Genomic DNA, 27,377 nt, shown 5'->3' with positions numbered 1-27,377 from the left:
CTCAGCCTTCTTCAAAGTTGAGCATAGAATCACTGGGCGTAAGAAATGTACGTGCTGTTCGTGCATCACTTGTGTGTGTTAACAAGATGAATTCTCCACGTTTGCGTGCGTTTTCATTTCGATTGCACTGGTCACGTCGCGATTTTGACACGCTTGCATGACCGAACGATGCTCTTGGGGTGGAGATGTGTGCGTGTACAACAGTTGCGTCCAGCGCACACAGACGAAGCCTTCGGCTGAACACGGTGTGGAAGCGAGCAAGCATGCGAGCTGGATTTGTGGACCACGAGGGGGATACGCTGATTTCGTGGAGTGGTTTGAATGTGTTCAAAGCCCAGGAAATTGCATGCACAAAGGGGAGGGTTGGTTAGAGACCCGTTGGGGGGATACGCGGGGTTTAATTTGGTTAAGGGGTAAGAATCCGTTGAGAAGGTTCGAGAAGGCACGTTGGGATGGGTATATAAGGGATAAAGTCCAGCATATCGGGAATCCATATGCATACTTGTTAACCAACATGGTTTACCCGTATTCTTGGGAAGAGAAATTGAGTTTTCAGGTACATACGGCGTACAGCCGTTTCAATACGGGCAACAAAATGTTTTGTCTATTTGTTTGTTTATCCCTTGTGATGGGACTTTTAAGTATGAACGTTGAGATTTATAAGGGCAGGGGGTGCCCAATACGGTCTGAATTGGTCTGATAGGTAGGCACTGATAAGGGGTTGACAGGAATGCATATGCGTCGTTATTGGCTGCAATAAAAGCCTCTTAGTTAACTACGAAGTCGAGTCCTCCTCTCCACGTGTATAGAGGGGCAAGAGATCACTCGGACGAGGCAGCTGAAGATGCCCTTAATGCAGGGGTTCAGTCATGTGTCACTCCACTTAAAATTAACCACAGTTACTTTTCACTCACTACTCTTGTCGCAAAAACAAAGTACAGTACAATGTTTGTGCTGTATTTGAAATAGCGCAAAAATAAAGGAATGTTTCGACAAATGTTTTCTGTTTCATGTCGTGTTTTAGAAGAATGTAGATAAAGGGTTGTAGTGCAGAATGGGATGTTTTTATGTTGTACTGTAGTAAGAGTGTCTCCCATTTGTTTAGGTTGCTGTGCCACGTCAAACTTCTAACTGCGTTAAAGAATTCTAGCCACGTATTGCTTTGTACTACATTGAATGTTTTAAGATGTTATTCACCTTCACCCGAACTTGAGATATGTTGTGTTTAGCAAACGGGTAGTTGCTGTTTTAATTTTCAACGACAACAATTGAGTGACATCAATTAGCAGGGCTGTTTTTGTTTATCCAGAATTATCTTTGGACAGTGCCAGTTTGCCTTTCTGAATTTTGTGATTTTTTTGTTATCACCCGTTAAAGCAGAACTTGAATTACTGTCCGATGCTGCTGAATTGCTGCCATTAGCCTAATAGTAGGTGGACGATCCACCGGGCGTGTAGATAGATGCCACGTCATCTCTTTCACCCTTGTTCTGTGGTACCTGAAAGACACCTCTGATTAGCACGGCTGGCTACGTTTGGTGCGAAAGAAGTTCAACATACATACATACAAGACACTGCTAATGTTAAATCACATGGTCAATATTCATATAGTCAAGTAGTTGACTTTTGCTAAACACTGCAACAAAATAAGTAAACTACCTATAAAAGCAATGCTCTTTACAACATATAGATTCCTCTAAACGGAGGTAAAACATTGGTATCAGCATCCCACAATTGAAATAACTCGTTAATTGGTGAAGTTTGATTGCTATAATTGTGGCGAAGCATTTTACATGGCATTTTGAAATGGGCAAACGGTGCTGGTTATCTCAATGGTGAGAGATAAACTGGTACCTTGCTAATATCAGGCACGGGAGATGCTGATGTTGAATTTGTACCCACTGAAGAGTCGTTCAGCTGAATCCTGGGGATGCGCTTCAGGGGCTGTACACACCAACAACAACGAACGCATGCACACCGATTGACCTTGGTTAGGAATTGAGAATTTCAAAGGATCTCAACGCTGAACATGAAATAAAGCGTCGCGTGAAATAAAACCTGCAGAGGAGCAGCGCTGGCAGTGATGTATAAGGACATACTGATTAATTGCGACAGCCTAACTTTTACATATAGTATCATCTCATCAATCATCGTTTCTCCACTGCTGGATGAAGGCCCTCCTGATGTCATCACAATTCCTCACGGTCCCACAATGCCACAATTCAACTTATTCCTGCATAGTAACTCATCTCATCGTTGCACACCTATTATTCAATCAGCTGCTGCCTTGGCAACTCTTCAGAACCCTGAAGACACGGGCGACAATGCTCTATAGGGGCACCCGTTCCAGACAGGTCCTCATCAGGAGGCGAGACAAAATGTGTTCCCTTAAGCTACCCGTACTGACCAGCAGAGGTGGGACAAAGTCATTGTTATGCAAGTCCAAGTCGAGTCGCAAGTCATCAAATTCATGACTCGAGTCTGACTCGAGTCCAAGTCACATGACTCGAGTCCACATCTCATAGGTGGGACAAAGTCATTGTTATGCAAGTCCAAGTCGAGTCGCAAGTCATCAAATTCATGACTCGAGTCTGACTCGAGTCCAAGTCACATGACTCGAGTCCACACCTCTGCTGACCAGCGTGGTGAAGTATGATTAAACAACCCCCACGACCGACAATCCTAAACCACATACTGTATATAAAGTACCTCGCTCAGGGCAACCGGTGTGAAGACAAAAGGAAGGTATGTGTCCTCCTCCTTGGAGCACACCTCATTCGAGAATCCTGAAATTCCATTTCGTGAGCCCTGCAAAGGATGACACACGGTGGCCAGACATGACCAAATCAACTAATGTACAAATTATTTAGTGATGCTGCATTGGCAGTGGTGAACAAGCACACAGATCATTATTTAACTCCTGTCATCTCATATACAATGGCAATTGCTAATATGACAAGACTGGAAAATATGTTGTCCGCAAACAATGACATTATTTATTTAAATATTTTTTCATGATACCTGCATTATCCAAGTGCAGCCTAAAATATAAACTGGCGCGTTTTTATTTATTTATTATTGATGCATGTGAAAACTAGCAAAAGAACACCATCTTTTTTTATCGTCATGTATTAGCATAAAGAATGTAACTTTTATTTACACAAACCTCAAGGAAAGGCCTTTAAAACATAAAATCATAATACAAATTTGGTAGGATTCTTGTGCATGCTTAAAATATTATTTTGTCCACTTGTAGGGGCTCTCAATGTGAATGCACGATGCCCAAGCATCGTGTTCTCCTCATGACAACTTAGCTGCAATAGTGATTCTTATACACATTTGGTTGTGAACTAAAATATCGAATTATATAACACACTGTACAATTACATTTCAGTTGCCATTTACCTTCGATTGATTGTACTCCATATAGTCACTGAGCTCCAGCGTATGATTTTTATTTTTCTGCCCCTTGGATAGGCGTTTTCTGCAAAACGAGCAGCACGGGGAAAATGGGTGAGATTTTGTTGCATTGACTGCGTAATGTACAACGTGAGTAGTATACGGGGCAAAGCAAGGCCGCATCACATTCTCTGCCCAAGGGCAGGCCCATGGCTCAAACTTCCTTCATTCCACCCGATCTCACTCGCCTCCCTTCAACACACTCCACACTATCATTCTTGAGCCATAATGTGGAAGAGTGGTTGTGGCGTTTCCTCTTTCCTTCCTCAAGTGCTTTTTAGGTGACACCATCGCCACCCAATGCAGTTAACCTCATACCCGGGACAAATTTGTGGTGGTAAGTATTCGGAAGTGGGGCTACTCTCACGACACTGACACACATAACTCTGGCGAAATGCAGACCATGTAGCATCCACTGGCCTGTCAGGTCCTGGAGGAGCTGTCCACTGTGGCGGACCTCGCTAGGGTTATAGACAGGGCAACACTCTCATCATCATCGCCATGTGCCTGATGCTAGGTGAACATGTGACTGTGGTGGTAGCGCATGACAATATGAGCACGGTGTCCATTGTTCAAATACAAAAGTGTGATTCAACTGTGTAGCGTAAAAGGAGTCGCTGAAGCAACGGGCACTATTGTACAGTAATGCATTTAGAGTTCAGTGTTTGCATGTCGTTTCTCAATGTGCCTGAACGTTGCCTTCAAAGCATATGCATTTGTATACAGGTGCACATGATGTTAAAGCATTGAAAAATTTGCACGCAAATCAATGTGTCCCTGACTGTGCTTGGCACTGAACGTTGGACTGAAAACCAGTGTAATATGAGGCTACCGCGTTTGTCCAGTTGAGGAACCTTCTACTTTTTCAAACGAATTGTAAAAGGCTCAACAGGTGCGATGTGTACTGCGGTTTAGAAATCCCAAGTGTGTTCCATCCCTTGGCTGTAATCTGTTGCTCAAAGATTAGTACCGAGTTTATTGCGGTCAAGAAAATCATGGTGGCTAATGACAGACAAGAACACCTTTAAATATAATCAGTGAATACTGTGTCAAATGTTACTGTTGTTCCAGTGTGCGGGACACGCGTTAATGTATGTTGAACTTCTTTCGCACCGTACATAGCCAACCGTGCTAATTGGAGGTGTTGGGGAAGGACAACAAACTAAACACAAAATGTTTTAAAGAAATTCGTTTTCTATGTAGAATATGTAAATGCAGTGTCGTGAAGCTCCTCTCACCTGTAAATGATGGCCCTTGCTGTTATGGCAGCGGTGATGATAATCACGACACCAGTGAGGATACCCAATATCAGTAATATCAGCACATAAACTACAAGAAGAACACACAACACATTGCATTTTTACTGTGCTCATGTTTTGCTTTATTCTGGCTTGTTGGACATGTCACGATAAATTTTTGTCATCGATTAAATTTGATTGTCATGTTCACGACACTTGCATTGAATCATGCACACTGACTTATATACGTTATATACCGTAGTAATGTTACAATAGAGAACATTAGACTGTACAAACATGGAGCAGATGAGAATAAACAAGACGTATAAAATATTGCATTAGGTGGGGGGGGAGGTCGAAGTGTAAATGTCAATGATTGGTTGAAAGTTTAGTACTATTCGATTTAAAGCTTTCGTGACTGCAGGGATTCATCTTCTTGGTTCTTTCAGTAAAGTCACGTAGAAGGGAAGTAATAAAATATTACTTCCCTTCTACGTTTAGTACTTTGTTATGTATTGTTCTTTAAGCAAAGAAGGCTCTATTATTTAGTTTAACAGTGACATGACAAATAAATTATAAAAGACAGTGCAAACACGTGGGCGCAAGAGGTGCCAAAAGACGTTCAGTACACGTTCAAGTAGCCTCTTTGCTTTGGTTTAGGAGGAAAGTAAAGAGGGGGAGGGGAGGGAGGGAACCAAGCAGTAGATGAACAGCATGGTGATTCCAGAAATGTGGAAGAGCAACTGTTCTGCCTCACGGCAGGTGTGGGGGTGTGTGCACAAAGGAATTTCCAGTTTTTATGTTGAATTTGGTCACGTGACCAGGAAGTTACGATTTAAGATTCTCCCAGCCACGCGGCAGGGTGTCAGCCATTACACAGAGTACAAAATGGTGGCACAAATAGCGTCTCAGTGAAGACAGGTGCATCTATTCATTGTGGGACTTTAAGAAGCATTGTCTGTAAGTTCGTTTATGTTCTTATAATACTAAGAATGCTGTTATAATGGCCTGTATAATGCTGTTAAATTGTTATGATAAATATGAGGCCTAGTTAACAACGAAGCCTGCCACTTGCCTTATTGTGAATGCTACTTGTAATTGAATACGTCGAGTCAGACTTGTACCCATGCAACCTTATTGCGATCTTGAGAGCAAGGATGACGAAATATCTCATCCACAGTTCAGTGTTATGTGTAGTGCTGTACATTTAGGCTTCAGTATGGTGATTACACGATATGCCCTTATTTAACACAGTAGCTTATTCTCTTGTATAGCTATTCAGTACTAATGTAGGTGCCTGGTCCATCCAGGATATATTGTTGAGTTTCAAGTTATTTAAGACAATGTTATGATGCTGTAGTGTTCATTCATTGTATTGATGTTCCCAAGTATTAACAGATGCTGTATTTGTGCTGTGTTTTTCCATCGGTTTTACCTTGTTCATTTCATTAAATACGTTTAGAGTTGGATGTTCACCCTGGCTCTGAAGGTTTATTGAACCAGAGGTTATCTACTCGGATAGTGGTGCAACGCAACGCACAGCAAGGCCAGGACAGCAATGCAAAAATACTTCTTACCAAACAGTTTTAGAAAATTGAATTCTTAGTAGTAATAATGTGGCAATTCGGAAGCTAAATGTTCCTTGAGATAATAATTTGCGGATTTGTTTAAAATGACTTTTAGGATCAAAACAGCCCAGTGATGGTCTCTGTAGATATCCAAGGGGGGCAGATTTGAATAAATGTACAGGTTGCAATAATGAGTTCTATATGGGGGCGTCTCGGGCAAAACAGCAAAGGTGATCTGTAACTTCAGAGGGAAGAGAGTGCTTTTTTGTCAGGAGATCGAACAGCCAGGGTTTTCCATGTTGTGATGGTTTGCTACTTCATGTGACAATAAATTGTGGAAATAAATGAAATACTCACAATCTTTGCAGTCTTGACCACTATAGCCAAACGGACATCTGCAATTATGGACAAAACTCTACGTTAGTGTTACATGAAAGGCTCGTGTAAAATTTACATCATGTGCATATATTTGTAATTATTATTTAAGAATTTTCAAGAGAAAAAACATTAACATATTTCCCAAGTGTAAGTCCTTGATGTCACTTACCCTTCACATATGTCACCGTCAAGGATATTTGGACATGCTGTAATGGAAAAACAATATTAGAGTACTGTAGAAACAACAATAGCATAATATAATTAGAATTGGAATAATGTAGCTGGTGAGTGGAATTACCAATGCAATTGTAGCTATTATTGTTGTATCTTCCAAGTCCCTCATTACAGTAACAGTTTGTCACTCCATTTTCACCATTCTGGCATCTCGTTGTTTTATTATTGCAAAAATTTGCACTGCACATTGTGAATGCTGGTGGGAAGAAAGTCCAATGATATAAGACCCATGTTAGCAGTCATATAAACACAATATCACAGTATTGTTTTATGAACACATTGTAAAGAACATAGTAAACAAGCGACAGGCTAACACGCTCTCCATGCAATGAGAATTCCCATCAGTTGTAAAAGCATGTGAAGACAAAATATAAAATACTGAAATACAATTCATGCTGTCATGAAGAAAAGTGGGCAAATCTTCATGGGGGCAACCCCATAATTATGCAATACAACGATGAATGTGATCTGTTCGTGTAGGTACAGGGTAGCCTATTGTTAGTCACTAAAACGTGTCACTGAAGATTTCCCTTGAATTTTTTTTCTCTCATTTGAATGAAACCTGGTTACTAAAAATCTAAAATGTTAAATGAGGTCCTGTTGGTTAACTTTGTTACCCTGTGTCACAGAGTGTGCCCTTGGCTGTTAAGATCATGCCACCTCCTGATAGGAATTCTCATAACTGGAAAAATGTTATCCTGTTTTTCAGAAATATAAGTACATTTTAATTTTCTTTAATGGCTCCTGAGTAAAAATTACTCATGTAATTGTTTGTGAAATAAGTCAAATCTAGCATTTCCATGAAATAAATCACGATTTTAAAACATACAAGAAATTAATTATTAGAGCATATGAGTTTTTTGTCAGAATTATTATTTTGAGGTTTTATAGGTGAAGTACAGCCCATTGTTAATCCATTGTTGCATGAACACCCCTATCCACATCAAGCTGGGCATGGTTTATTGGTAACATTTTACGTTGGTCCATTCAGGTTTGTGAAAGGGGAGCCCAGGATTAGTTCAGATATCACTCACCACTAATATTAGTCATATCCATTACTCGAACCCAAGTTGCTGGCTTTACCGTGTCGTGCGCTGACCACTGGGCCACATTTAATACAACAGTAAGTACTGTAAACTGATTCCATAAAAAGTAGAATTTTACAAGATTGCCTTTATATAGTACTCTACATAGTACTAGCACTATATAGAGTACTCTATATAGAGTACTCTATATAGAGTACTCTATATAGAGTACTCTACAGTACTATATAGAGTACTATATAGAGTACTACATAGTACCAGAGGTGTGGACTCGAGTCATGTGACTTGGACTCGAGTCAGACTCGAGTCATGAATTTGATGACTTGCGACTCGAATTGGACTTGCATAACAATGACTTTGTCCCACCTATGAGATGTGGACTCGAGTCATGTGACTTGGACTCGAGTCATGAATTTGATGACTTGCGACTCGACTTGCATAACAATGACTTTGTCCCACCTCTGCATAGTACTAGTACTATATATAGAGTACTCTATATAGAGTACTCTATATAGAGTACTCTATATATAGTACTCTACATAGTACTATATATAGAGTACTATATAGAGTACTACATAGTACTAGTACTATATATAGAGTACTCTATATAGAGTACTCTATATAGAGTACTCTATATAGAGTACTCTACAGTACTATAGAGTACTACATAGTACTAGATAGAGTACTCTATATAGAGTACTCTACAGTACTATAGAGTACTACATAGTACTAGTACTATATAGAGTACTCTATATGCAGTACTGTATAAGTTATTCGATAATTTTAAAAAACAGCGGAACTCAATGACATTATCAAAAAGGTGTTACGTAACCGTACATTGTATTTTCACTTCATTTTATATTTACCTATTTTCGGCGAGAAAGTCATATTGCCACAGTTTGCGCCGCCATTACACCAATCTATTGTAGTATTGGTTATGTTGGCAACTTCTTGAGTCGTAATGGTAGATTCCATTTCAAACATGATTACAAAATCTACTATGATACTTCCACTTCTGTTAGAAACAAACATTATTGTCAGAGGTTAGTGAGCGCTCAGTATAGTAATAGTTTACGTAAATATATTACGGTAGATTCGTCAACCATTAGCTGTTCCGTGGATTAAATAATCCTTGCCATGACAATGTTGAATTTCCACCAGTGGCTCACTCTTATTGTATATTGTATTCCAGCTACTCTATCACAGTACAGTATTATACTCATAGTTTTTTCGGTAAAGTCACGTAGTTAAAAAATGAAATTAAAATTAATTAAAATTAATAAAAATCACGACGTTTCGGAGGCAACACAAGTCTCCGTCATCAGGTGGGACCGTCACAGCCAGATTTGCTGTATCGCCTCACTTGAGACAGTAAATTTAGCTGTGACGGTCCCACCTGATGACGGAGACTTGTGTTGCCTCTGAAACGTCGTGATTTTTATTATTATTTTCATTTTTTACCTACGTGACTTTACCGAAAAAACTAAGAGTATGAATCCTTGCAGTCACGAAAGCTTCAAATCTAGAATTAAGTACAGTATTAGGTACTCTACATGTTAGTTATTATTATCAAACATTTTTCATAATTGTATAATTATATATTACTGTATATGTAATTGACCAAGCGAAAATGCCAACATTGAACTTCATAATTGCACTATTTATCACTTCAATAAATGTTTATGATTTTGCGTTACTCAATACTGCACAGCATATAATTAATGTTCTGCAATTCGTGGTCTAGTGCAATTTAGTTGTTGTATGTTGTGTATATAAAGGGAGCTTTGAGATACTGATCAACTATATTGTTTAACACAGTAATATATTTGAATACATTTGTGGGTCCGATTTAAGCCGACCGATTCAACAACATTTAATAACGAAAATCTAAATTGGAATTAAATTTGCAATGACCTACTTTAAGTAACTGAAGACTCGTTACGGGGTAACAACATACCCGTACTCTAATCTAAACAACATATTCAGACAAATATGAATAATAGAGCAAATCTAAATAAAGCGTGAACATTGGTTGGGCAGATTGAGCAGAGTTGTGATGCACCACGCTGTTCAACCAGGTGACCCTGTGTATGTTGAATTGTCTTCAACTGTATAAATTATGCAGTAAAATATGGTACTGTATTTTGTCACTGTCTTGAGCCAATGCTTTGTTTACAAAATTGGCATAGGTTGTTAAAATTCCACTTTGCAGCAAAAATGAATGGACAATTACCTTATATTGATGACGCTGACATTAAGGTACGTGCCAGTCACGTTTTCGAACCTATTTTTAAACTGCAACAAAACAGGGATATTATGCAATGGCAAAATACAATACTGTTTGTTGAATCACCAATGCGATTTTCCACCATTCTGTTTTAACATTTACAGTACTACAGCGATAACAATAGTTTTTGCTCACATTGTGCAGTAAGACTTCTTTATAGTATATGAAAGTCATATAGAGGCCGACCGAAATTTGTTTTAACTTTTGGTTTACTTTCGGTTTCGGTTGAAACTGATATTGACTTTCGGTCGTCATTCGTCAACCGAAGATCTATTTTTAGAATATAACGCTCGTGCTACGTCTATCATTCTGCCTATCAGCCGGTCAGTCGGCGCCAGGCAATCCTATGCGATAGGCTGCAAACACACACAAGTCAGCAGCAGCAGCTTGGAAGCGAGGTTACAGCCGCAACCATGGTCTGCTAATTAGAGGTCGACCGAAATTCGGTTTCGGCACCGAAAGTTGCAAATGGCCTCTTTCGGCATAGTTTCTGTTTCTGCCGAAGCCAAAAAGTAAACTTTCGGTTTACTTTTCGATGTAAAGCTTTCGTGACTGCAGGGATTCATCTTCTTGGTTCTTTCGGTAAAGTCACGTAGAAGGGAAGTAATAAAATAATAAAAATAAAACATAATCAAATAATTCTCACGACGTTTCAGCCACAACGCAAGCAGCCGTCCTCAGGTGAAGAATGAAACACCACCAAGCTTGGAGCGTATATTTAAGCTGGGTTGGAGGGGGGAAGAAGAGCGCCTTGATAAAAGGCGCTCTTCTTCCCCCTCCATTCGGCCGAAAGTCAATTTTTTACTTTCGGTCTGGTTTCGTTTTCGGCCGAAACCAGAAATTCAGGTTCGGTCGGCCTCTAAAGTAATATACTATACAAGTATATTAAAGTTCATGTTGTCTTTAAAAATTGTTAGCTTTTTTCAAAAGAATATGTACAATACTTTGTTTGAATAGACAGTCACACTATCAGTACACATACATATAAACTACATTTACCTATTTGATAAAGTTTACTATTTTAATATAAGCTCATATTACTTTGTGAAATATAATTTATTCAGTTCCTAGTTATAATTCCTGGCGAAACGTCGTACATGAATTGTAAATGTTGTGGGTTTACTCTCCAATGCATCGGTGTGCTGAAGTAGTAACCAATTGGCACGTGTTGTTGACGTGACAAACCTTACGATTTGGTTGTCGGGTGGTGGCGGGTTTAACGACACATTTATATTTATGCGATCTAACAAAAAACCCTCTATAGATTATTACAATTGTTCATAGAAAAGAATATTTTGTATGCAAAAGCCCTCGCATGCAATATGATGTTAAAAGGCATATAAGAACAATACTTGCCATTTTCTGGAAGGTGTTTTCAATTTCGTTAAACTCATCTGAGCTTCTATTTGCCATTTGCGAATGGAATTCCCTATTAACTGTATGCCATGTGTTTGGAAATGCCTTTACTGCAAGATTAAAAAGAAATAATAATAAAAACACAAATTCAGAAAACATGTGTAATATTCATGTTACAACATTCCAGTCATAAGAAATGCACACTAATTAGTATTTAAAATTATAGAATGAAATGCCACCAACAATTAATATTTCCCATTAAAAACAAAAGCAAATTAATGATTGTAAAACATAGCAATGATCTCTGAGTACTTCAAGGTTCTGGGTGTTAAAGTATTAGAGTAAAATATCAAATAATCTTGTAGAAGGTTGTCTGAAAGTTTTCCCTTTCAGGAAATTGACACAATTATTATGTTCAATTGAATTCGCTGCATTAAGTAGTTTTTTTATGTCATATGTAATGCACCTTAAGATATTTACTTCAAATACAATTGTGTATTACATGTGTAATGGTTCGATCGAGGCGCACACACTGGAATAGGGAGGCAACACTATTCATTACTCAACATGTGATAACACTGCACATAGGGTGGTGACCACCGACCTATCCTCGCTAACACTGACACTCTGATACAACTAGCGTGACCAAGCCAGGAGGGCTACTGCTTGGCCACGCTGACTTGAGGCTTGACTCTTCCCTTCATGAGGCATCTTCCCGAGGAATCTTCATCCCAGACCCGAGGCATCTTCCCGAGGCATCTTCATCCCAGACCCGAGCAGCCCCACACCAGGTGTGAAGCCTGCTTATATGCACCTCGGCGTGGCCAGGCCACACCCCGGCCACGCCCACCTTCGAGAACTCTCGAGAAGGCTCTTCTTCTGTCCACGTGGCCCCCAAGGTACCCCCGGCCCCCACCTTGATCCAGTCACGTGTACAGTCGGGTTCATCCAAAGTGCCACGGCCTCACACAACCCCCGTGGTACTGATACCACGGCCTCCAGGCCCCACGACCCGGCTGTGACGTCATTCCCGCATGCACACGTAGTGACGTCATGTGTGTGTGTGTGTGTAGACCCGCACGGTAGTGATGTAACAAGTCACTACACATGTTGCCTTACGAATTATCCTCATCACGATTTTTTGTCGGTGATTAAATTATTCTAATTTAACAATTAAAGAAATATTGTAGGGTACATAGTCACAAATGTGTGCAAGAATTCGAAAACGAAAGCTATTGTACCTTGAGAATTCCATTTTAATAAAAAAAATATTGGGTGGATATCATCCGATAAAAAAAAAGTGATTGCATGACCATAAAAAATTATACAGTGAAAAAAAGGAGCCTATGTAAACGAACCATGCAGTGCGAATGAGTTCCACGGGATTGTAATTCGTGACATCAATATATTAGCCATTGTTTGTGTTCAATTTGTGAGCAAAACAAACGTTGATTTTTATGAAATTGCATTTCGTCGACAATAATTTTGCTCTTACCTGGCAAGCATTTTTCTTTATCGCTTTTTTTGTAAAATCCGATATGACATCTACATTCCGGTCTGTTGTTTTTCGGTATGCAGTCTTCAAATTCTTTGCATGAAGACGTTTTGCAAACACCGTCAACTAAGTGGGATACGTAGACAACATTAATTGTGCTCTCAAAGTTTGTAGCAACACTCGTAACATTCACAATCTAATGATAAATAATACTTTAGAAACTGTACATTATACTTAATATTGCATAGAGTCTCATAAGCCCCTTAATGGCGCTAAAACACAATTTGCGCATCTGTGAGACTAGGGGGGGGGGGGTCAGAGGAGACCAACGTGCTTCTATGATTCTGGAGATACCACCGTGTCTCTGAGACAGTACCGCTTCGCATTAAAACAGCACACTGCACGTATTGTTGGGGGCGCGCATGACAAGTGCCACCAAGTAAGGAACGGAACGTTCAACCAACGTTGTTGAGATCAACGTGCTGAAACAGGGAAAAATATGTGTCAATGCTGGCGTCAACCCCCCCTCCTCCTTGCACGTAGAGGCTTAGTTGGTGAGGACCAGATCGAGGGGGTTCTCTCAGGAATTTCTTCTCATGTACGACCCTGGATGTGGGTTTATGGAAGTGGCAGCAGAGAGCAGAGCAGCAAAAAGCCCCCAGGAGCAAAAATCCACAGTTCCATACCGTGTCAACCCATTCGGTTTACCTGTATTCTTGTGCAGGGAAATTGAGTTTTCATGTCCATACGGACACATTTTTTTTGGTCTATTTGTGTTTCTCCCTTGTAATGGGACTTTATAGGATGAAGTTTGATATTTATAAGGGCACGGGGTTACCAATAAGGTCTGAGTTGGTGCGTAATAAGGTAGGGCACTGATAAGGGGTTGACAGGTATGCAGTAGTTCCCTACCCCACACTAAATCTCTCACGTCAGTGCTCGCAACTGACCACCGTGGTGAAGTATAAAGTATGTACCGTATACATATTGACCTAAAGCTTTCGTGACTGCAGGAATTCATATTCTTTGGGTCTTTTGGTCAAGTTACGTAGATAGGTTCAAAGAAAATAACGCGTAGATTGGTTCTTTGAACCTATCTCCGTGACTTTACCGAAAGACCCAATGTACCGCATGGTTAAAGTAGAGTCCAGGGGTCGGTAACCTACGGCTCCGGAGCCCCATGCGACTCTTTAAGGACTTCGTCGTGACATTATTTATTAGGGACCACCGTCTAGAAACATTGCGTTGTTTTTTTACCGAATTAAAAAAAAAACCTCTTTTTATTACACGATTTTATTTAACTCACGCTGTCTGTTGTTATATCCTCAAATCTTGTAACTCAATTTTAACCCACTTCCCAATGTGCTATCGACTGCAAACTTGGTATACTTGTGTCATATTGATGACAATACTATATTCTATCATAAAAAATAAAAAATAAAAATTTTAAACAATCTTTTTTAGATGTTATGTTTCGCCTTGGGTCTAATTGTCCACGGTAAACTGACGTTGGCTGTAATTGGCCACGGTCCCTTACGTTATGGCAAGCCTCGTGGAGTTCTGCCATTACGAGTAGGGTACATTTCATTAAAGCTTGATTTAAAAAAAGGATGTTTTAATATTACTTCTATTATTCTGTTGCCGACCCCCTGGTATAGAGCCAAATAACTCCACCTGCGAGTAAGCCACGTGGATGACATATTCATGACCATGGATGCAAAGGGGCCTTATGTCATGGTGATAAGTGGCACATGTAAATGTTAAGAATAGAAGCAGCTTACCTATTGCTGTTGTAGACGCTTGAGTGATTGGGAAAACTGCAGTTGTCACTCGTGTGGTTGTGCTGGGTGTGGTGGTGGCTGTGTTGGGGGTGGTTGTGGTGGTTGTGGCTGTGTTGGGTGTGGTTGTGGTGGTTGTGGCTGTGTTGGGGGTGGTTGTGGTGGTTGTGGCTGTGTTCGATGTGGTTGTGGTGGTTATGGCTGTGTTGGGGGTGGTTGTCGTGGTTGTGGCTGTGTTGGGGGTGGTTGTGGCTGTGTTGGGGGTGGTTGTGGTGGTTGTAGCTGTGGTGGTTGGGGTGGTTGTCGTGGTTGTGGCTGTGTTGGGGGAGGTTGTGGTGGATGCCGTGTCCGCTGTGGTTGATGCCGTGTTCACTGTAGTGGATGCCGTGTCCACTGTGGTTGATGCCGTGTCCACTGTGGTGGATGCCGTGTCCACTGTGGTGGATGCCGTGTTCGCTGTGGTGGATGCCGTGTCCGCTGTGGTTGATGCCGTGTTCGCTGTGGTGGATGCCGTGTTCGCTGTGGTTGATGCTGTGTTCGCTGTGGTGGATGCCGTGTCCACTGTGGTGGATGCAGTGTCCACTGTGGTTGAGGCCGTGTCCACTGTGGTGGATGCCGTGTACACTGTGGTGGATGCCGTGTCCGCTGTGGTTGATGCCGTGTCCGCTGTGGTTGATGCCGTGTCCACTGTGGTTGATGCCGTGTCCGCTGTGGTGGATGCCGTGTCCGCTGTGGTTGATGCCGTGTCCACTGTGGTTGATGCCGTGTCCACTGTGGTGGATGCCGTGTCCGCTGTGGTTGATGCCGTGTCCGCTGTGGTTGATGCCGTGTCCGCTGTGGTTGATGCCGTGTCCGCTGTGGTTGATGCCGTGTCCACTGTGGTTGATGCCGTGTCCACTGTGGTGGATGCCGTGTCCACTGTGGTTGATGCCGTGTCCGCTGTGGTTGATGCCGTGTCCGCTGTGGTTGATGCCGTGTCCACTGTGGTGGATGCCGTGTCCGCTGTGGTGGATGCCGTGTCCACTGTGGTTGATGCCGTGTCCACTGTGGTTGATGCCGTGTCCGCTGTGGTTGATGCCGTGTCCACTGTGGTGGATGCCGTGTCCGCTGTGGTTGATGCCGTGTCCACTGTGGTTGATGCCGTGTCCGCTGTGGTTGATGCCGTGTCCACTGTGGTTGATGCCGTGTCCACTGTGGTGGATGCCGTGTCCGCTGTGGTGGATGCCATGTCCGCTGTGGTTGATGCCGTGTCCACTGTGGTTGATGCCATGTCCGCTGTGGTTGATGCCGTGTCCACTGTGGTTGATGCCGTGTCCACTGTGGTTGATGCCGTGTCCGCTGTGGTGGATGCCCTGTCCACTGTGGTGGATGCCGTGTCCGCTGTGGTTGATGCCGTGTCCGCTGTGGTGGATGCCGTGTCCGCTGTGGTTGATGCCGTGTCCGCTGTGGTGGATGCCGTGTCCACTGTGGTGGATGCCGTGTCCGCTGTGGTTGATGCCGTGTCCGCTGTGGTGGATGCCGTGTCCGCTGTGGTTGATGCCGTGTTCACTGTGGTTGATGCCGTGTCCACTGTGGTTGATGCCGTGTCCACTGTGGTGGATGCCGTGTCCGCTGTGGTTGAGGCCGTATCTACTGTGGTGGATGCCGTGTCCGCTGTGGTTGATGCCGTGTCCGCTGTCGTTGAGGCCGTATCTACTGTGGTGGATGCCGTGTCCACTGTCGTGGATGCCGTGTCCACTGTGGTGGATGCCGTGTCCACTGTGGTTGAGGCCGTGTCCATTGTGGTGGATGCCGTGTCCGCTGCGGTTGATGCCGTGTCCACTGTGGTGAATGATGTGTCAACTGTGGGTGATGCCGTGTTAACTGTGATGCATATCGTGCTAACTCTGGTGGATGCAGTGCTAAATGTGGTTATTGTCGTCTCCAATGTGGTTGAGGCCGTGTTTTCTGTGGTGGATGACGTGTCAACTGTGGTTGTTGCGGTGTCAGCTGTGGTTGTTGCGGTGTTAGCTGTGGTTGTTGCGGTGTCAACTGTGGTTGTTGACGTGTCAGCTGTGGTTGTTGCGGTGTCAGCTGTGGTTGTTGTCGTGTCTACTATGGTTGTTGCGGTGTCAACTGTGGTTGATGCCGTGTCAACTGTGGCTGTTGCCATGCCCACTGTGGTGGAGGCCGTGTAAACTGTCGTTGATGCCGTGACCAATGTGGTTGATGCCGTGTCCACTGTGGTTGAGGCCGTGTCGACTGTTATGCATTCCGTGGTCACTGTGATTGATGCCGTTTCACCATTGGTTGTTGTTTATTCGGGTGGTTGATGAAGTGTGTGGGGGAAAATCCAGATGCACACAATTAATGGTCATTGAACATTGCATTCATGAAAAATATCCACAAGTTAAATGCTGTTGTAATAAAAACAATTTTAAAACTTCAGTGGTATATGTTATGTTTGCTGCTGGGCTTCAATATTGTAACTTATTACAATTATTATTTAACATCTGAATACACCTTTTTTGTCACAGCAGCTGTTGTAACTGCTACTCCAAAAAACTGTTTCGGAAGACTACATTTGGATTTTCTGTGCACTATGACCAGACCATGTAGATATGTAGATATGCTGCCTGATTTTGTACTTAATGCTTGCAGTGACATAGTACAATCCTTCCCATGTCAACATCATGATCGCCCTTAGTGTTTTCACAATTCCCCATTGACTGTCTTGTTCTCATCTCATTCTACTCCCCTACACATGTTGCTAAGGCCTGCTGGAAAATCCTAAAGAATCATACATTTTATAAAAGTATTAAAAATTTTTAAATTTTAAAATTAAAAAATATATTTAAACATATATTTTTTACATGTAAATATATAGCTCTTTTTCAGAAGCAACCTGGCCACAAATGATAGCGGAACGAATTGACTTATGTGGACATTTATAGCAGCCAAATACTCGAAATGCATTTTTCTAAAAGTGGAGGGAAAAACCAGAGGACCTGGAGAAAAAGCCATTCAACCACAGGAATAGACATGCAGACTCCAAATATACAGGAGTCAGGGTCAGGATCTCACTCTACTCCCCTTCACATGTTGCTAAGGCCTGCTGGAAAATCCCAAAGAATCATACATTTTATTAAAAGTATTTAATTTTTAAAAAATTTAAAATTAAAAAATATAAAATATATTAACACATGTATTTTTTACATGTAAATATATAGCTCTTTTTCAGAAGCAACCTGGCCACAAATGATAGCGAAACGAATTGGCTTATGTGGACATTTATAGCAGCCAAATACTCTAAACGCATTTTTCTAAAAGTGGAGGGAAAAACCAGAGGACCCGGAGAAAAAGCCATTCAACCACAGGGATATACATACAGACTCCAAATATACAGGAGTCAGGGTCAGGATCAGGATCGAACCTATGGCCTCATGTATACCAGGCAAGGTAGTTAGCAGTCCGCCACCGCAGGGCCCTACTTATTCAATGGGAGATCACTCCTGCTGCTTCTCTCATCGCAGTTATTTATTACAGGTAATGCAATGTAAAGAATCATGGTTCATTTAGAATAACTGAAAAAATCAACACATTCTTCAATAATACTGTCTTCAAAGGGAAATATATAAGTGACGTTTCGGGAAATGGGCCTTCTTCATACCACATGTAATATGAAGAAGAGCCATTGCTTGAAATGTCACCTAAAATATGTTTGATAAATATTTATTTTTAAGGCAGTGTTATTGAGAAATGTATTGAGATTATTTTTATTTGTCCTTGCACATCACTATTATTGCAATATCACCAAATAATTAGTCTAAATATTTTAGATCTGTTTTGATTATGCAAGTCATTTTGCAATTCAAGAGACATGGTAAGTTTGATATAAAAAAGACACAACAAATATTTTCATGTTAATGCTGGTTCTTCAAGCATGTATTTAAATTACAGTTGGTTACATGCTTTCAGGAACAAACAATTACCTTCTGATGCAATCAGAGAAGTCGAGCTCAGCAGGGCAGCGCAGAGAAAAGCAAACGCGTGGCAATTCATTTTGAAGTGAAGATCCTTGGCGTTATTCTCTTCAGTATTGTTCACTTCAGGAAAATCTCGAGACTAAGGCTAAGGTGTGGTGTCCACCCAGTGTTATTCCAGTCTCCGGCCAGGGTAATCATTTGTCAGGCCGTCACTGATTAATCATTACCCTGTGTCCACTATTCATAAAACCTTAATTTATCCCTTGGAGAATATTAGCCTCTCTCCGTTTCCCATTTTTTTTTATGAAAATGCACAACAATAATGAGCTGATTACTAATAGACAATTGATCAACGTCTAAAGTGTTTATATCATCTGTATAGTAATATATTTGTTAACTATGTGTTAATTTGTAATCTGAAAATGTTGACCAGGAAGTTACAGACAAGAATTTCGTGTTCTGTACAAGTAGGCCAGACACCATGGCTAATGGAAAGAAAAAATACTTTTCCCAGAGTGCCACTTTTTAACTAAACTTATTGTAAGAAAGTCATGATATTTTGATTTAAAGCTTTCGTGACTGCAGGGATTCATATTCTTGGTTCTTTCGGTAAATTTACTTAGAAGGGAAATAATAAAAGAATATAAATATAGAACAATTTAAAAAAATTGCATTTTTATATGTATATTATTTTATTATTTCCCTTCTACGTGACTTTACCGAAAGAACCAAGAATATAAAGTCATGATTATCAAACCAAAGCAGCCCTGAAAATTGGGCCTGGAATAAAAACACTTTATTGGGCACAAGTGGCAAAAGTAGATCCATTGAGAGGTGGCAGTTGGAGCATGTGCTTCACCGGCTAGTTTTTTTTACCTACGTGACTTTACCGAAAAAACCTAAGAGTATGACACCAGGAAGCCAGCCGTGAGGGTGAAGGGTGCATTGCCCTGGAGGCCACAAGATTCGACAGCCTGGCTGCCTATTAGAGTTGGGATATCCGACTATATTTAAATTATTGATTGCTCTTATTCATTACTAGCAGGCGTACCTGTTCTTCGCACGGTAATTAATAGTTTAGTTTTAGTATAATATATCCATTATTTACCCCCCCCCCCAGCCGCGCATTTGTGCGGATACACGGCCTACGCGGAGGGTTGGGGGGGGATGACGTCAGCAGGCACATTGCATAACGCTTCCGCATGCTGGTGACATCACAGATGTGACGTCCTCCACTCACTTGTTCTAACAGCTGCTGTCACTTCTTCAAGATATGCAAAGCTCGTCTATCCAATCCTGGAGCTTTCCTTCATTCAGTGCTTATACAGTGAGGGAAAAAAGTATTTGATCCCCTGCTGATTTTGTACGTTTGCCCACTGACAAAGAAATGATCAGTCTATAATTTTTATGTTATATTTATTTGAACAGTGAGAGACAGAATAACAACAACAAAATCCAGAAAAACGCATGTCAAAAATGTTTTAAATTGATTTGCATTTTAATGAGGGAAATAAGTATTTGACCCCCTCTCAATCAGAAATATTTCTGGCTCCCAGGTGTCTTTTATACAGGTAATGAGCTGAGATTAGGAGCACACTCTGAAAGGGAGTGCTCCTAATATCAGCTTGTTACCTGTATAAAAGATACCTGTTCACAGAAGCAATCAATCAATCCGATTCCAAACTCTCCACCATGGCCAAGACCAAAGAGCTCTCCAAGGATGTCAGGGACAAGATTGTAGACCAACACAAGACTGGAATGGGCTATAAGATCATCGCCAAGCAGCTTGGTGAGAAGGTGACAACAGTTGGTGCGATTATTCGCAAATGGAAGAAACATAAAAGAACTGTCAATCTCCCTCGGCCTGGGGCTCCATGCAAGATCTCACCTCGTGGAGTTGCAATGATCATGAGAACGGTGAGGAATCAGCCCAGAACTACACGGGATGATCTTGTCAATGATCTCAAGGCAGCTGGGACCATAGTCACCAAGAAAACAGTTGGTAACACACTACGCCGTGAAGGACTGAAATCCTGCAGCACCCGCAAGGTCCCCCTGCTCAAGAAAGCACATACATGCCCGTCTAAAGTTTGCCAATGAACATCTGAATGATTCAGAGGACAACTGGGTGAAAGTGTTGTGGTCAGATGAGACCAAAATGGAGCTCTTTGGCATCAACTCAACTTGCCGTGTTTGGAGGAGGAGGAATGCTGCGTATGACCCCAAGAACACCATCCCCACCGTCAAACATGGAGGTGGAAACATTATGCTTTGGGGGTGTTTTTCTGCTAAGGGGACAGGACAACTTCACCGCATCAAAGAGACGATGGACGGGGCCATGTACCGTCAAATTTTGGGTGAGAACCTCCTTCCCTCAGCCAGGGCATTGAAAATGGGTTGTGGATGGGTATTCCAGCATGACAATGACCCAAAACACACGGCCAAGGCAACAAAGGAGTGGCTCAAGAAGAAGCACATTAAGGTTCTGGAGTGGCCTAGCCAGTCTCCAGACCTTAATCCCATATAAAATCTGTGGAGGGAGCTGAAGGTTCGAGTTGCCAAACGTCAGCCTCGAAACCATAATGACTTGGAGAAGATCTGCAAAGAGGAGTGGGACAAAATCCCTCCTGAGATGTGTGCAAACCTGGTGGCCAACTACAAGAAACGTCTGACCTCTGTGATTGCCATCAAGGGTTTTGCCACCAAGTACTAAGTCATGTTTTGCAGAGGGGTCAAATACTTATTTCCCTCATTAAAATGCAAATACATTTATAACATTTTTGACTTGCGTTTTTCTGGATTTTGTGTTGTTATTCTCTCTCTCACTGTTCAAATAAACCTACCATTAAAATTATAGACTGATCATTTTTTTGTCAGTGGGCAAACGTACAATATCAGCAGGGGATCAAACACTTTTTTCCCTCACTGTAAGGACAGTGATTACTGCTTCAGATAGTAACCACACCAAATTGGTGGACACTCAGCTGAATGTCACCATGAGACCCATCTCCAGTACAATTAGGACAACAACCTCACTACCTTGGCTGCCAGTACTCTGCAACATCCCACCCACCAACACATTCGCCGCCAAGATTCCAGGACGAGGTACGTGTGGCACCGGAGTTGCCCCCTCCCTTCAACGTATTCAAGCCTCCACCCGTGCGTCTGAAGTCGAGACACCCAGTGTGGGCATTACCACAGCCCAAAGACTTGAGTATGTGGGATACCCGCACTGCCTGGGGTGAGGAATGGAGATGCGTAGATGGGCCTTAACAAGGACCTTATCAGATATCCGTCTGGCACATTCCTGGCTTCAACCTCCGAAGGCGCCAGTTAGTTCAGTTAAATCGTTTACGGCGAGACCAGGGGATGTGTGCCGTTGCTTAACATCTTTGGGGCGTACTACGTGACAGCCCACTGTGTGAATGCGGGAGCGGGAGACCATGGCGCACATCGTCTCCGGCTGCGAAGTCCGCCAGGGCGTGGACTGCTACCTTGCACGTGCTGGACGAGGAGGCTGTCATATGGCTTTGTGGCTAGGTGGGCTGACGTACATTCACGTCACATCGTCATACATACGTATTTACTTGATTATTTATCTCGTGTATCTGGTGATCTGTGTAAAAATCACGTGTAAAAGCATTCGATAAATGAAATAAACTGCTTTAGGTGTAAGTTATAGCTGGAACATCTTCATCTGATAAGTTGGGCTGAAGGTAAATATAAGCTATAACAAAAGACATGTACAACACATTTTTACACATAAAAAAATAATGCTTGGAGAGACAACTGGATAACACTCAAGAATATGAATATGTAAGGAATGTATTAAAGCCAGATCATGATGAAAATAATAAAAATAAAGAGGCAAACTAAAGCAGGCTGCAGCGCTTGCATAAAACTTAATTTTATATCATCGCATAATGTCAGATATGATGTACGGATTATAAAGATGAACACTAACAACAAAAACGTGCAATGAAGTATGGGGAGATGTGTGGTTTGAATTCAACTGAAAGAATAAAAGAGGAACACATTGTTCAGATAATGATTGCAAATTTGAGATATAATATTGACTGTTAAGGGCTTGGGCACAACACATCATTGATAGGGAAGATGGCTGATGGGTGATACTATGGAATGGAGGAATGGGCTCGGTTCATGTGGAGGAGTAAAATGGGTTGTGGCATCACAAGACTGAGGGTTGGTAATGCTGTTGGAAAGCCTTAATCCAGCAGTAGATAAGAAAGTGGCTGAAGATGATTTTGACTAATTCATTACAGTAGAATCATTACTGTATAATTGCTATTTTTCAGAACATATTCAAAGTACAGTCCCTAGATTTACTTATCTTACATTGTGTAATATTGTACAGGATTTCCTTTACGTAATAATTTTTTTATATCCTTGAAAGTGCCGTTCAGACCTGCTGAACTTGGACTTTGCAGGGTCTATTGAGATAGTGACTGCATACCACTGTCTCTCCTATGCCCAGTTAAAGGTCTGCAGTCTGTCTATGTATATCTATTAGATTCTGACATCTGGCCCCCACTTTTCTGCAACTATCGCACTATTGATTTGGCATACGATGAACTGGTTGCGGTGGGTGTCTTGCACAACTTTAGTTTAACAGTTCTGTTGAAATGCCAAACTGATGTCACGATGGTGAAGAACAAGGTCCACATATACGTAAAATCTCAAGACCACCTTTCTGACGTCAATCGTGACCTTCACGTGGATTGTTCAGACTTATAATCAACTTGTTATTGGGCTTACGCATCAAGGAAGGGTTTTATGAAGTTCCTCATGACAAAAAAACAATCATTGCCATGTTATTTTTCCTCACGTACTGCCATGAAAATTTTAACATCTAAATTTATATTTTATGACCGAATCTATTTTTGGAACTTCATCACTGGAATTTTTGTGCCAGGTCCATTATGCCTTCATGGAATGTTTCATGAACACTTAAAATGCAATGTTGCAATGTAGCAATGATAATTATCTATGTTTGTGGGAGTATATGTTTCATGTTTGCACAAACCCCGTACGTTAATACACTTCCACGAGACATATGAATCATCATAAGATCATTCTAAAATGCCCGTACTTCTCATTTTGAAAAAAAGAACAGCCTTACATTCATTCAAAGCTTCACTAATGACCACATACATCTGGGTTTGTTAGTGCAGGTGTATTGAATGAAGGATATGGGAATAATTCATTCTGCAGAATTAGTCATCCGACAACATGTGAATCATGTTCATAACAAGCTTACATAACGGCATACTTTTGTAGCTTAAATCTATGTTTGTACATAATGAGAATCAACAGGCATGTAAATGAATCACTAGCCAGCATTTGGCAATTCGACTTATTTTGACAATTCTGGATCACGATTCGATTAACACATCTATTCCTATTCTTGGTTCTTTCGGTAAAGTCACGTAGAAGGGATTTCACACCTGATGATGATTGCTTGTATTGCAGTCAAAACGCCGTGAGAATGTTATTGTTTGATATTGTTATTATTTTATTATTTCCCTTCTACGTGACTTTACCGAAAGAACCAAGAATATGAATCCCTGCAGTCACGAAAGCTTTAAATAAAAATCTATTCCTGTTTGTCTTTTTACATTTCTCGTTTATATTTTCCATGGCGTTTCTTTTCCAATGTTTGTTTGATCAAGTGTGTTTTGCCGAATATAATTTAAATTACTAAAGCATTTCAGCTCCACATGTATCATAGCAACGCTTTTATTTATTGGTACGTAAAATTTCAAACAAAAATGTAAAGTTGTGTAAAAGATGAAAAATATATTCACTGCAATAGTTAAATGGTTTGCTTCACACAGTACCTCACCACTTAGTAAATAAGACTGTCACAAGAGCAACGAATAAAGTATAGCTAAATGCACGTGATTGATAAAAACCACAGAGGTAAAATTATTAAGCAGGAAATATAAACGAAATGTTCACTTACAATTGCAGAAAGCAAGGGTCCATGAGTAGAACAGGTGTGGCGAGATTGTTTGGAAGCCAATTATAAAATTATCAATGCAATGGCAGCCAAAGCAGAACATATTTAATTGGATTTACCAAAGGGATGTGCAAAAACTGCGAATGGTTGATAACATCTAACACTCGAGCGGTCTCAAAATGCTTCAGAAGAGCAGAAAACAGAAACAATGGAGATGTATATCTCCCAATCCCTTTTGGATGGACAGCAAACGACAGGAAACGTTCTAGATTTGAAGCTTTCGTGACTGCAAGGAATCATATTCTTAGGTTTTTTCGGTAAAGTCACGTAGGTAAAACATCAAAATTAATGAAAATAAAATAAAACAAAAATCACGACGTTTCGGAGGCAACACAAGTCTCCGTCATCAGGTGGGACCGTCACAGCCGAATTAGCTAATTCCCACCTGATGACGGAGACTTGTGTTGCCTCCGAAACGTCGTGATTTTTGTTTTATTTTATTTTCATTAATTTTGATGTTTTACCTACGTGACTTTACCGAAAAAACCTAAGAATATGACAGGAAACGTTGGAACGCTGAACAATTAATTGGTCAAACGGTTCCAACCACATGCCAACGTTGGCTCAACGTTGACCCAGAATTTACTGGATGAGTGAGAGACACATTGTCTACGTCTCCCAGACGTCAGTACAAAGGAGCTCGTGCGCCGTGGAATGAGACCATCTGAAGCGATGCGTCAGCGTGTTTAATGTGCAACAGTAGTAGGGTGCTATTTAGTTTATAATTTAGAGTTAAACGTTATAGGGTTTTTACGGATACAAAATGTTGCTGACAAAAACGTGTGTGGAATGGTTATATGACTTGAGCGGTGCAAAGGTAGAGTTTACTGGACAGCAGAGGTGGGACAAAGTCATTGTTATGCAAGTCCAAGTCGAGTCGCAAGTCATCAAATTCATGACTCGAGTCTGACTCGAGTCCAAGTCACATGACTCGAGTCCACATCTCATAGGTGGGACAAAGTCATTGTTATGCAAGTCCAAGTCGAGTCGCAAGTCATCAAATTCATGACTCGAGTCTGACTCGAGTCCAAGTCACATGACTCGAGTCCTCTGCTGGACAGTATGTCGTCTTTCAATAAAATATGCACTCCACGTGCAAATAAGGCGGTACACATTTGATATATTCCGTGTGAAATGTTGAAATGGCGTGTGATTGCTGATCTGTGAAATTGATCTCAACACTGTTTCGGAGCTACAGGTTTTATTGAGAACTCCTGTATAACATTGTCCCGCACATTTTAAACATTCCCTCACATCTGCTATTGCACTCGACTGCAAGACAAACTGTCAAAGTGTTTATCGGCTAAAATTAAAATGACTTATGAGGTGGTTGTCCATCGCCATTGATCACCCAGAACCCATATTCACAATGTAAATTCCACATTGTTATGTCCGGGTCAAGTATTTTCTTTGGGGAGCCACCACCGACTGTACGAATTGTATTGCCCCCGGAAAGATCGTGAGTCTAACGGTAGAGTCGTTTTCAATCGAATTCCAACCACAGCGCAAATCGGCTGTACGGTGCAGTGTTGCGTTGCATTGCGGTGGGTGCGACGGCCGTGACGCAGAGGAGGGATATGCGCAGGCATCCCAGTGATGAGTTGCACTTCTGGCTATGGCTATTACATCAGTGGAGAGCGGTATCTGAACACGTCCTGGACACCCCCCCTCCCCCCAGTCGAGACAGTGCATCTACCCGCAACTGACCAACGTGGAGTATGGTCAAACAACGCTCATGGTCGTGTTTGCATACGCGCAGTGACTGCTCTTTGCACATCTTTGCGTGTTGTTTGATGGGATTTTATTACAGATTTGACCTTCTGACCGACACCGATGAAAGAAAACCGCGCAGCTGCGAGTGTGGCTGCCAAACAGAGTGGAAGACCACCATTGAGACTTGCGCCTTTACATGTTTCGATGCAGAAAAAGGTCTTTGGTCAGAATTACCAGAAGCTCGTGGCTAAATAATTCATATGTACATTCGTTGCTATTCAATCACAACAATATACAAGAATAAGTCGCTTCCTTCGTGTGATGACCGCCATTGCGTGGAGTTGTGTAGAGTTCCTTTATGAATGTATTCAAGGATTGTATTCGTGCTGCGATTTTTCTTGAGCTGTCTACCACAATACTGTGTATTTTGGACAGGCACGTCTATTCCTTCAGCTGCCACCTGGTTCAATTTGAAATCGGCATTGAGATCTGGGGCCGAAATACCAAACGGATGAGGCAACTCTTTAAAATTCACTCCAGGATTTATGCAAGTGGATGTTGCACATTTGCATGAGAAAGCAAGGGTGGTAGGGGCCAGCCTTAAGTCCATTACTCATGTCCACACACCCCCCACTCTTACAAACACACGCAGGCTGTTGGGGCAAGTGCTGTTAGTGAACCCCGATGAAGGCCGGCGGCACGGTACACGAGAAGGTTGGTGTCCAGTATCACACCTGGCCCCCTTTTGTCTCCCAAGTGGCAATGTTTACACAGCTTATCAGGTACTCATGGAGGCCGATCCGACCTAGGGGAAAAGAGGACTG

At 41.6% G+C, this 27,377-nt stretch overlaps 2 long non-coding RNA genes across 2 annotated transcripts; both read right to left on the bottom strand.

Moving 5' to 3' along the window:
• Positions 1 to 1,383: 1,383 nt before the first annotated feature.
• On the bottom strand, positions 1,384 to 3,484 carry LOC144937815 (uncharacterized). Its single transcript, XR_013637781.1, has 4 exons — positions 3,405 to 3,484; positions 2,709 to 2,807; positions 1,854 to 1,943; positions 1,384 to 1,498 (listed from the first exon to the last, which is right to left on the bottom strand). It is a non-coding gene; the product is annotated as an uncharacterized LOC144937815 (long non-coding RNA).
• Positions 3,485 to 6,638: 3,154 nt separating this feature from the next.
• LOC144937810 (uncharacterized) lies at positions 6,639 to 8,923 on the bottom strand. The gene is made up of 4 exons (XR_013637780.1): positions 8,786 to 8,923; positions 6,941 to 7,072; positions 6,812 to 6,848; positions 6,639 to 6,659 (listed from the first exon to the last, which is right to left on the bottom strand). It is a non-coding gene; the product is annotated as an uncharacterized LOC144937810 (long non-coding RNA).
• Between the last annotated feature and the right edge of the window lie 18,454 nt (positions 8,924 to 27,377).

The sequence above is a fragment of the Lampetra fluviatilis genome, chromosome 2 (genome assembly GCF_964198595.1).
Source record: "Lampetra fluviatilis chromosome 2, kcLamFluv1.1, whole genome shotgun sequence".
Classification (NCBI taxonomy): domain Eukaryota; kingdom Metazoa; phylum Chordata; class Hyperoartia; order Petromyzontiformes; family Petromyzontidae; genus Lampetra; species Lampetra fluviatilis.
This window is presented reverse-complemented; position numbering and strand designations above follow the sequence as displayed.